At 46.0% G+C, this 12,771-nt stretch overlaps 1 long non-coding RNA gene and 1 pseudogene across 1 annotated transcript in view; both read left to right on the top strand.

The window, feature by feature from the left end:
- The first annotated feature begins 975 nt into the window (after positions 1-975).
- LOC134737507 (uncharacterized) overlaps positions 976-12,771 on the top strand; it is a 33,439-nt gene continuing 21,643 nt past the window's right edge. Inside the window, exon 1 of the long non-coding RNA XR_010122523.1 lies at positions 976-1,042. This is a non-coding gene — a long non-coding RNA (uncharacterized lncRNA). The remainder of the gene's footprint in view (positions 1,043-12,771) is intronic.
- Positions 5,578-8,197, top strand: LOC129489567 (olfactory receptor 7E24-like; annotated as a pseudogene).

Genomic DNA, 12,771 nt, shown 5'->3' with positions numbered 1-12,771 from the left:
TGTTTCTTTTCGTTGCTTTGTTCTTTTGTTGCTTTGTGCATTTTGTTCAATTCTTTGTTCAACACGCCAAGAACCTGGGCAATCCATGGTCAAGACCTTCCATCCAGTAACAGAGGCAGGAGGATCCCTTGATGCCAAGAGTTCGAGACCAGCTGGGGCAACAAAGTGAGACCCTGTCTCCTATCTATCTATTATCTGGGCATGGTGGTGCATGCCTGTGGTCTCAGCTACTCCTCAGGCTGAGGTGGGAAGATCGCTTGAGCCTGGGTGTTGAGGCTGCAGTGAGCTATGATGGCACCACTGCACTCCCAACCTGGGTGACAAAGCGAGATCCTGTCTCTAAATTAAATTTAAAACTATACCACCAAAACAACAACAGGTTGGGCAGTGGTGTCTCACGCCTGTAATTGGAGCACTTTGGGAGGCCGAAATGGGAGACCATGTGAAACCAGGAGTTCAAGAGCAGCCTGGGCAACACAGACCCCACCTCTACAAAAAATAAAACTGGCCTTGGTGGCGCGAGCCTGTAATCCTAGCTACTTGGGAGGCTGAGGCAGGGGGATCGCTTGAGTCCCAGAGGTTGAGGCTGCAGTGAGCTGAGATCCCGCCACTACACTCCAGCCTGGATGACAAACTGAGACCCTATCAAAAAAAAAAGTGCCCCGCTCAGTTTTTCCTGAAACACGCAACCTTCGCCTGCAGCCAGGAGAAAACTCCGCGGGCCAGCAAAACACAAACTCGGCCAGGAAACAGACAACAAGGCCACCCGGGAGTGCTAGAAGAGGACGCTGCGAGACGGGTTCTTCTTCCTGGTCGGCGGCGAGCGCTTCCGGGGTGGTGGCGACGGAGGCGGAAGTGCGGTGTTCTAGCCGGTGGCTGCTGTCTCAGGGCTGTCTGTGGGAGGCTCCCGAGGTGGAGACCGGGCGGGGATGGCTGCAGCGGCGGCCGGGTTGGCTCCTGGGCGGCCCAGGAGAAGCAGTTCCCGCCGGCGCTGCTGAGTTTCTTCATCTACAACCCGCGCTTCGAGCCGCGCGAAGGAGAAGTATGCGGAGGGGGCGGTGCGCGAGCGGGCGGGGTCCGTGCCCCCAGGGGCGGCGGCCCTGTGGTTCTGCCCACCTCGAGCGGCACTGACCTAGCCTGCGTTGTGCCAGGTGCGAACCCGGGCCGGGGGCTGCTGCGGGGACCTGACAGCAGGCAGGGACCGCTTCAGGTCCCGGGTCGATGCTTGTCTGTGCAATAAAGCCCCGTTGGGTCTGTATCACTCCCCACCCCAGGTTGAGGCTCTTTGCGCTTTGCTTTGCGTCAGTTCTGGGAAATTTAAGTTGAACTTGGCTTTGTTAAGTGGGTAGTCCCCATCTAGAACCGTGGAACCAGAGTGGCAGACTTCAAATGATGCAAGCCTGGAGGGCCCTGTAAAAGTTTTGACCCAAAAGAGGAAGAGTGTGTGTGTGTGTGTGTGTGTGTGTGTGTCCAGGCTGGGCGCCCTGACTCACGCCTGTAATACCAGCACTTTAGGAGGCCGAGATGGGAAGATTACTTGAGGCCAGGAGTTCCAGACCAGCCTCGGCAACACAGCAAGACCCCTAACTCTACCAAAAAAAAAAAAAAAAAAAAACTAAAATTGGAAAATGAGCCAGGCGTGGTGGCACGCACCTGTATTTCCAGCTACTCAGGAGGCTGAGGCCCGAGGATCGCTTGAGCCCAAGTGATTGAGGCTGCAGGTGAGCTGTAATTGGGCCACTGCACTACAGCCTGGGCGACAGAGACCCCATCTCCAGAAAAAGAAAAAAAAACAACACTCGTCAGTTCAAATGCTTGAGAACTGGCTGGATTTAATTTTCAGGGAGCTATGTGTCTGCAGAGGTCCACACCTTTATTTCTTACAAGCATTGGTGTATTACAAATTAGCACTAGGGAAGGAAATCTGGAGACTTGAGTTTTCATAAAAATTACCTGGTGCTCCTTCAGATGTGACTTATTGACTATCGAAATTGCCTTTCTGACTGGTGGGCGGTATTTGCACAATGATGAGATAATTCCTGTTATCCTTATTTTAAATAGAGACGAGGTCTCACGGTGTTGCCCAGGCTGGTCTTGAACTCCTGAGCTCAGGTGATCCTCCCGCCTTGGCCTCTCAAAGTGCTAGGATTACAATTCTTGGTTTTCTGAAACCGGTTTTTCTTCTGTTTTGTCATTAGCTTGTGCTACACAAGAGGTCGACACTGAACTTAGCGTTTTCAATAGATAAGATGTAATATTTCTATTCATGTTGTGCTTCTGTTTCCTCATGTGTCAGGAGGAAAATAAGATTTTATCATCCAAATGAGGTAGAAAAGAAGAGGCTGGGCGCGGTCGCTCAAGCCTGTAATCCCAGCACTTTGGGAGGCTGAGGCGGGTGGATCACGAGGTCAGGAGATCGAGACCATCCTGGCTAACACAATGAAACCCGGTCTTTACTAAAAATACAAAAAAAATCAGCCGGGCGTGGTGGTGGGCACCTGTAGTCCCAGCTACTTGGGAGGCTGAGGCAGGAGAATGGCATGAACCCGGGAGGCGGAGCTTGCAGTGAGCCGAGATCGCACCACTGCACTCCAGCCTGGGCGACAGAGTGAGACTCCATCTCCAAAAAGAAAACAAAAAGAAAAGAATGAGAAGATTAGAAATGTCGGATTGTGTGAAGCTGTTGTACAGTTTACAAGGTAATACCTCTAAGTGCCTTTTAGAGTTCAGTGGATTCTTAAAACTTCTGCTGGAGAATTGTACCAAAGATATTTTTTTAACCTTCATAGGACTTTAAGCCCATCGAAACCTGCAAAATCTTTACATATACAAAAGAACAGACAGTTCTTTAATGAACCAGAAGAAAATTTCTGGATGGTCATGGTATTTACATACACAGTGTATCTGAAATTTTATGGTGAAGTTGTGGGTGATCTTTACTATTCAGAATTTAGCAAAGTTCTCTGGCTGTTGGCATCCAAGTAAAATTAAAATAAAATCGGTGGCAATTTTAAAATCAAGTTCTTCTATATGCTTTATTCGTTCTTGGGGCTGCTTTAAGAAACTGTTTCTGGTGCTGTAGTGTGTTCAAAGTTTTTAAACTAAGGCAAAATAAAAAACATGGTCTAATGAATTCATTGTATAATTTCAGTTTATCAAACTTTGTAGGTTGTTTGGAATCCTATAATTGAAAAACAGTAAAGATGGAAAACCAGTTATTGAATATCAGGAGGAGTTGTTGGTAATGTGTCATTGTTCGTTTATTTTTTTAAATGTATTGCTGAGTATGTTGAATGCCTTACTTGGTCGGATTTAAACTAGGTGGCTTTTGCGGAAGTTTCTCGGGGTATATAGCAAAGGTTTATGTTTATCATTTACATTAGCACAATCTTTTAAAAATGTATATGCACCTTATCTCACTAATACCTTCTATTCTTCATCTATATTGAAAGCCCTCCTAAAGTAAGGCTTACTGATTCACAAATTAGAATTTAAACACTTATGGCTGAGAACAGCGGCTCACACCTGTAATCCTAGTACTTCGGGAGGCCGACGTGGGCAGATCACTTGAGGTCAGGGGTTCAAGACCAGCCTGGCCAATATGGCGGAACCCTGTCTCTACTAAAACTACAAAAACTGGGCAGGGATGGTGGCGCACACCTGTCATCCCGGCTACTCAGGAGGCTGAGGTAGAATCACTTGAACCAGGGAAGCAAAGGTTGCAGTGAGCCAAGATTGCACCACTGCACTCCAGCCTGGACAACAGAGCAAGACTCCCATCTCAAAAAAAAAAAAAAAAAAAACGTAAACACTTTCTTTCAGCACACGAACGACTATGGTGGGACCAAGTTTATAAACATTATACTGTTTGGCCAAGAGTCAGTGTACCTTTGCCATCTATCCAATAGTGTGGGGAAAAGAAAGAGAGATCAGATTGTTACTGTGTCTGTGTAGAAAGAAGTAGACATAGGAGACTCCATTTTGTTCTGTACTAAGAGAAATTCTTCTGCCTTGAGATGCTGTTAATCTATAACCTTACCCCCAACCCCATGCTCTCTGAAACATGTGCTGTGTCAACTCAGGGTTAAATGGATTAGGGGCTGTGCAAGATGTGCTTTGTTAAACGGGTGCTTGAAGGCAGCATGCTCGTTAAGAGTCATCACCACTCCCTAATCTCAAGTACCCAGGGTCACAAACACTGCGGAAGGCCGCAGGGACCTCTGCCTAGGAAAGCCAGGTGTTGTCCAAGGTTTCTCCCCATGTGATAGTCTGAAATTGGGCCTCGTGGGAAGGGAAAGACCTGACCATCCCCTAGCCCAACACCCGTAAAGGGTCTGTGCTGAGGAGGATTAGTATAAGAGGAAGGAACACCTCTTTGCAGTTGAGACAAAGGGAAGGCCTCTGTCTCCTTCCCGTCCCTGGGCAATGGAATGTCTGGGTATAAAACCCAATTGTATGTTCCATCTACTGAGATAGGGGAAAACAGGCTTAGGGCTGGAGGTGGGACATGTGGGCAGCAATACTGCTCTGTAAGGCATGGAGATGTTTATGCATATCTAAAGCACAGCACTTGATTCTTCACCTTGTCTATGATGCAGAGACCTTTGTTGACGTTTATCTGCTGACCTTCTCCCCACTATTATCCTATGACCCTGACACATCCCCCTCTCTGAGAAACACCCAAGAATGACCAATAAATACTAAGGGAACTCAGAGGCGGGCAGGATCCTCCATATGCTGAACGCTGGTCCCCCGGGCCCCCTTCTTTCTCTATACTTTGTGTCTTTTTCTTTTCCAAGTCTCTCATTCCACCTAACGAGAAACACCCACAGGTGTCGAGGGGCAAACCCACCCCTTCACAATAGACATTGTTTTTCCCTTGAATTGAGATCTGTGCTGGGTTTTCATGTTTGCAGGACAAGGTTTATAGTTTGGTGCTGCAGCAGTGCTACAGCATGTACAAGGTAAGCACGGCATTCTTTTTGAACTGAGAGTCCAACCAGTTACCCCTATTTATAGGCTCCAGGGTTGTTTAAAGAGAAATCTGGAAATGACTGCAAAGTGACTCTGTGTTTGTCTTAGAGAAGACAATGAGGCTTTTGAAACAGGTAGTGATGTTTATGCCTACGCTTATTAAGTAAGCATTGAACTCCCTTCTCTTTTCTCAGCCTTATGGTAGGAATGTGTCCCCATTGATGAAAAAGTGTGTCTGTGTCCTCAAGGAATGTACAGAATGCAGATAATTTTATGATTTAAAAATTTCGGCCGGGCGCGGTGGCTCACGCTTGTAATCCCAGCACTTTGGGAGGCCGAGGCGGGCGGATCACGAGGTCAGGAGATCGAGACCACAGTGAAACCCCGTCTCTACTAAAAAATACAAAAAATTAGCCGGGCGTGGTGGCGGGCGCCTGTAGTCCCAGCTACTCGGAGAGGCTGAGGCAGGAGAATGGCGTGACCCTGGGAGGCGGAGCTTGCAGTGAGCCGAGACTGCGCCACTGCACTCCAGCCTGGGCAACAGAGCGAGACTCCGTCTCAAAAAAAAAAAAAAAAAAAAAAAAAAAAAAAAAAAAAAAATTTCAGTGAGGCAGGGCACAGTGGATCACACCTGTAATTTCAGCATTCTGGGAGGCGCTAAGGCGGGAGGATTGCTTGAGCCCAGGAGTTCAGGACCAGTCTGGGCAATACAGCAAGACCCCATCTCTACAAAAAATTTTTATAAAAGTTAGCCAGGTATCATGGTGCATGCCTGTAGTCCCTGCTACCTGGGAGGCTGAGGTGGGAGGATCGCTTGAGCCTCAGAGGTCAAGGCTGCAGTGAACTGTGATTGCGCCACTGCACTCTACCCTGAGCGACAGAGCGAGATTCCATCTCAAAAAAAATAAAATAAAATAAACAAAAATAAAAGTTTTGGTGATTCCATTGACAGAAAACTGAAAAATAACAAAAATGTGGGTGATATTCTGTATGTAAATTGAAACTTCAGGGTAAGTTGAAATTTTTGAAAGATGCCTAGAGCAATTAGGTGGTTTCATAAATGAGACAGCATCACTTAACAGTATTTTTTGTAACTTATATTTTTAACTTTTGTCATATAAATATTCTCTGTATTGAAAAGAACTGGGAGATTTAATAAGCTGAATTAATAATTCCCCAGAGCCTATATCTTGCTTGGCACAGAGGAGATAGCAAAAGTAAAAATCTGTTAATTCTTGAATTGACACTTCCTTGGTTCACAAATATTGGCTGTCATCAGTGTGACTTCGACTTACTTGATTCTTTTTGTTTTTTGAGACAGTTTTGCTCCTGTTGCCCAGGCTGGAGTGCAATGGTGTGATCTCGGCTCACCGTAGCCTCTGCCTCCCAGGTTCAAGTCATTCTCCTGCCTCAGCCTCGCGAGTAGCTGGGACTACAGGCACGCACCACCATACTGGGCGAAGTTTTTCTATTTTTAGTAGAGGCAGGGTTTCACCATGTTGGCCAGGATGGTCTTGCTCTCCTGACCCCGTGATCCACCCTCCTCGGCCTCCCAAAGTGCTGGGATTACAGGAGTGAGTCACCGCCTCCGGCCAAACTTTCTGATGAAAACTCTAAGTCCACCTAAGCTAAGGACAAAAGTTATAGCTTACATGAATTTTAAACCAGACCCACAGATTTGAGGAAGCAATTACTCTCTTGGAGAAAAGTCAGAAAACCTAATGATGAAATCACTAGGACCTAACCGGCATGTGGAACTATTTTCTGCTTATGAACTATCAACTTTCATTTCATTTCCAGGTGACATGGTCTCAGCTGTTATACAGTGTTTATAAATGTTCTAAATCAAGGGAATTTGTATCTAGTAGAATAAAATAAAATATTTGAGTTCTTAATTTCCTTTAATTAGGATAACCTTTTTCTTCAAGTGAAGAGAATGGTTTTATTACATATTTTTCTTTGGAGAAGATAGGCTGTCTTTTCTAGTTAGGAATTTGTTATATATGATGATCTGGTTCTTGGAACATTCTTGAATCTAGTGTCTCTAAGGCAGATGTGTACAGCAAGAAGTGAATAACACAGAAATCAGTGATGAAAGCATTAGAAGACAATTGAGTTTGTCAGAACTGCAAAATATTGCTGAGTGTGGATTGCTCTGAAATCTGAAAACATTACTTGTGAATTGCTTCTATCCAAAATGCAGACACAATGCTGGGTGTTGGTTTACTTGTTTCCCATTTTTCAACCCCCTTTTCTAGGCAAAAGGTGTCCAAACTATGCAGACCCACAGAATCTAACAGATGTCTCTATATTCCTCCTCCTAGAACTCTTAGGGGATCCAGAACTGCAGCCGGTCCTTGCTGGGCTGTTCCTGTCCATGTGCCTGGTCGCTGTCCTGGGGAACCTGCTCCTCATCCTGGCTGTCAGCCCTGACTCCCACCTCCACACCCCCATGTACTTCTTCCTCTCCAACCTGTCCTTGCCTGACATCGGTTTCACCTCCACCACGGTCCCCAAGATGATTGTGGACATCCAGTCTCATGGCAGAGTCATCTCCTATGCAGGCTGCCTGACTCAGATGTCTCTCTTTGCCATTTTTGGAGGCACGGAAGAGAGACATGCTCCTGAGTGTGATGGCCTATGACCGGTTTGTAGCCATCTGTCACCCTCTATATCATTCAGCCATCATGAACCCGTGTTTCTGTGGCTTCCTAGTTTTGTTGTCTTTTTTTCTTTTCTCAGTCTTTTAGACTCCCAGCTGCACAACCTGATTGCCTTGCTAATGACCTGCTTCAAGGATGTGGAAATTCCTAATTTCTTCTGTGACCCTTCTCAACTCCCCCATCTTGCCTGTTGTGACACCTTCACCAATAACATAATGATGTATTTCCCTGCCACCATATTTGGTTTCCTTCCCATCTCGGGGACCCTTTTCTCTTACTGTAAAATTGTTTCCTCCATTCTGAGGGTTTCATCGTCAGGTGGGAAGTATAAAGCCTTCTCCACCTGTGGGTCTCACCTGTCAGTTGTTTGCTGAGTTTATGGAAGAGGCGTTGGAGGGTACCTCAGTTCAGATGCGTCATCTTCCCCCAGAAAGGGTGCAGTGGCCTCAGTGATGTACACGGTGGTCACCCCCATGCTGGACCCCTTCATCTACAGCCTGAGAAACAGGGATATTAAAGGTGTCCTGCGGCCGCCACATGGCAGCATAGTCTAATCTCAATATCTTCTTATCTGTTCCATTCCTTTTGTAGTGTGGGTTAAAAAGGGCAGCAAGGTCAAATAAAAATGATAACACAGGGTGAACACCCAGTGTGACATTAGGAGTAATACCCCCCAGGATATAAAAAATACTGTCAGAGTATACACATAAGGGGTACACCCACTGTGATATGAGAAGCAATATCTCCCTATAATATGAAGAAAAATATCACAGGGTGTGCACACTGTGTGATCTTAGCAGTAATCTTTACCCTGGATATGATGACTCATATCAAGGGTGTACACACACGGGGTACGTGCACTGTGATATCAGGAGTTGTATCGCCCTAAGATATTACGAATCATATCACAGGGTATACACTATGTGTGTACATCCACTGTGATACTTGAAGTCATATCTATGACATTACAAATAATATCAAAGGGTGTACACCCCTGTGACATTAGGAATAACATCCTTCTAGGGTATTACAGATGTCACAAGGTGAACACCTTCTGTGACATTTTGTACACCCTTTGTGACATTGAAAGAAACATCCCCCTAGGATATTACGAAGAATGACACAGGCGGTGTACACACATTGTGAAATTAGTAGTGAACTCCTGTAAGGATATTACGAATTTTATGACAGGGTCTACACTCCCTGTGACATTAGTAGTTACGTTTTCCCAGAATATTACGAAGAATATTAAAGGGTGTACAGGAACTGTGACTTACGAGTAACATTTCTAGAGAATATTACACATATCACTGTGTGTACACCCCGTGTGACATCAGGAGTAACATCCCACAAAACTATAACGAAATATTTCACAAGGTGTACACCCTGTGTGACATTAAAAGTAATATTTCCCTAGAATATGATATCACAGAGTGTACACCCTCTGTGATACGAGGAGTGACATCTTCTAAGGATAATACGAGGAATTTGACAAGGTGTAGAAACCCTGTGACATAAGGAGTGACATCCCTCTAGCATATGATGAATAATATCAAAGGGAACATACCCCGTGTGGCAATCAAAGTAACTTCCCCTTAGGAGACTGAGAATAACACCCCACGGTGTACACATATTATTGTCCCGCTAGGATATTGTGAATAATATCACTGTGCAGAGTCCTGTGACATGAGGATTAACATTCCCCTACAATGTTACGGATATAGCAGGATGTATAAACCCCTGTGACTTTAGTAGTGGCATCTTCCTAGAATACGGAAAATAATGTCCCAGGGTGTCAACCAAGTGTGGCAGTAGAGAAAACATCCTAGGAGTAAAGGATTAACAGGGCGCCCCTGGCGATGCGGGGAGTAATATCACCCCCTTCTCCCCCCCGGATACTATGAGCCACATCGCAGGGGGGCGAGGGCGCCTCCCGGTCCTAAGAGCCATGGGGGAGAGGGGCTGGCTGTTACTCCCCGTATCACGGGGGGCGCCTCGCCCCCCTGCGATGGGGGTCCCAAGAGCCAGGGGAGGAGAGGGTCTGGCTCTTACTCCCCGTATCGCGGGAGGTGTCTACAGCCTCTGCGATCTTGGGGGTTATATCATCCTCTCCCCCTGAATATAAGAATATCGCCGGCCGGGCGTGGTGGCTCAAGCCTGTAATCCCAGCACTTTGGGAGGCCGAGGCGGGCGGATCACGAGGTCAGGAGATCGAGACCATCCTGGCTAACACGGTGAAACCCCGTCTCTACTAAAAATACAAAAAATTAGCCGGGCGTGTTGGCGGGCGCCTGTAGTCCCAGCTACTCGGGAGGCTGAGGCAGGAGAATGGCGTGAACCCGGGAGGCGGAGCTTGCAGTGAGCCGAGATCGCGCCACTGCACTCCAGCCTGGGAGACAGAGCGAGACTCCGTCTCCAAAAAAAAAAAAATCACAGGAGGATGTACACCCCCTGCGATATTGGAAGTAACATCATTTTCTCCCCCTAGGGATATTCGGAACAATATCACAGTGGGTGTGTAGAGCCCCTGCGACATTGCTGCCACTATCTTCCTCTCCCTCCCAGGATAGAAGGAACAATGTCATAAGGGGGTGTACACCCCCTGCCATATTCGGGGTATTATCTTCCTCTCCTCCGCTGCCTATTAGGAACAATGTCACAGAAGGGGTGTACACCCCTGCTATATTGGGAGTGATAGCATCCTCTCCGTCCCTGGATATTAGGAACAATATCCCTAGGGAGTGTATACCTCCTGCAATATTCAGACTAATACCATCTTCTCGCACCCTGGATATTAGGATCACTATCACAGAGGTGGTGTGCACCGCCGGCGAAATTGGATGAAATATCGTCCTCTCCACCTTTGGATGTTAGGGGCAGTATCACGGGGGAGGTCTCCGCCCCCTGCGATATTGGGAGTCATATCATCCGCTCCCAACCAGGATATTAGGAACAAGATGACCGTAGGGATGTACACCCACTGCGATATTTTCAATAATGTCACCCTCTAACCCCCGGCTATTAGGAGTAACATCATAGAGAGGTGTACTTTCTGCGATATTGGGAGTCATATCCTCTTCCCCCATGGATATCGGGAACAGTTTTTTAATTAATATTAATATAACAGTAATCATCGATATTGATAATTACACTACAGACAGTAAAACTTAATACGCATTAAAAATATTAACGGTTACTATTAATAGCAACATCATTATTAATAAAATAATAATATCAGTAATTAATGTTACTGAAATTAATCGTAAGTGATGTTGGTAATAAAACAATGATTAATATTAAGATTAATAACTAATATTAAAAATGACAATAGTAATTTTAATGCATAATCCTATCTTTAAAATAATCATTAATGATTAATAATGTTATGCTATTAATTAATATTACCGTTGATAATTATTAATGAGACTGCTGTTTAATAATTCACAATATTATGACTCCTAATACCGCAGGGGGTGTACACCTACCTGTGATATTGTTCCTAATCTCCAGGGATGGAGAGCATGATATTAGTTTTAATATCACAGTAGGTGTACACTCACCCTGTGACACTGATCCGAATATCCAGGGGGTAGAGTATGACATGACTGCTAACACAGCTACCCGGTGATACTGCTCCTAATATTCACGGAAGAAGCGTATGATGTTACTCCCAATATCACAGGGAGTGTATAGCCCTTCTGTGATATTGTTCCTAGTATCCCGAGGAGGAGAGGATGATAATAATTCCAGCATTGCAGGCTGTGTTCACCCAACCTGTGATATTGTTATTAATATCCTGAAAGGGAGACGATGATATTACTCCCCATAATAGATATTACTCCCCATAATAGAGCAGGAGGTGTACACCCACCCTATGATATTCTTCCTAATATTCAGAGGTCGACAGATTGATATTACTCCCAATATCGCAGGAAGGGTACACCCCCGTGTGAAATGGTCCTTAATAATATTCCAAGGCGGAGGGGGTAATATGACTACATATATCACAGAAAGTGTACACCCCCAGGGATATTGTTCCCATGATCCTGGACGGAAGGGGATATTACTTTAAATGTCACAGAAGGTGGACACGCCCCCACTGATATTGTTTCTAATTAGGAGGACATGACACACAATATCGCAGGGAGTAGAAACACCCCTGTGATACTGTTCTTAATATTGAGGGAGGAAGAGGATGATATTACTCCCAATACAGACGGGTGAACATCCTCTGTACACCGCAGGTGTACACCCGTCTGTGCAATAGTTCATAATTTCCAGAGGGGGAGATGATATTACTGACAATATGGTAAACAGGCTGTGAGTCCAACGGGGGTCCTAAGAACCAGGGGGCGACGGGGGCTGGCTCTTTTACTCCCCGCCTCGCATCATCTTACTCCCCTAGGCTCTTACTCCCCTTTGATGGGCGCGATGTGGGGAGTAATATCACCCCCCTCTCCCCCCCGGATATTACACCTCCTGCGATATGGGGGGGTGATATCATCTTCTCTTCTCCTGGATAGTAGGAACAATATCACATGGGTTTGTACACTTTCTGTGATATTGGGAGTTATATGAACGTCTCCGCCTTGGAATATTAAGAACAATATCCCAGAATGGATGTACACCCCCTGCGATATTGGGAGTCATATCAGCCTCTCCTCTCCGTGGATATTGGGAATCATATCCCAGGGTGGGTGTACACCTCCTGCTGTCTGGGGAGTCATAGCGTCCTCTCCCTTCCTGGCTATTAGGAACAATACCACAGGGTGGGTGTACACAGCCTGCGATATTGGCAGTGATATCACCCTCTCCCCCTCCGGATATTAGGAACAATATCAGCGAAGGGGTGTACACTTCCTGAGATACTGGGAGTCATAGCATTCTCTTGTTCCGTGAATATGAGGAGCAATATCCCTGGGTGGATGTGCACCCACTGCTCTACTGGGAGTAACGTCATACTCCACCCCCTGGAGATTCTATTCAGATCAATATGGGCGGGTGGGTGTACACCTACTGCGATATCGAAAGTCATACCACGCTGTCTCCCTCCCTGGACATTAGGAACAATATCACAGGTGGGGGTACACCCACTGCGGTATTAGGAGTCCTATCAGTATTACTTGTTACTCAT

This window comes from Symphalangus syndactylus, chromosome 9, assembly GCF_028878055.3.
Source record: "Symphalangus syndactylus isolate Jambi chromosome 9, NHGRI_mSymSyn1-v2.1_pri, whole genome shotgun sequence".
NCBI classification, from domain to species: Eukaryota; Metazoa; Chordata; class Mammalia; order Primates; family Hylobatidae; genus Symphalangus; species Symphalangus syndactylus.
This window is presented reverse-complemented; position numbering and strand designations above follow the sequence as displayed.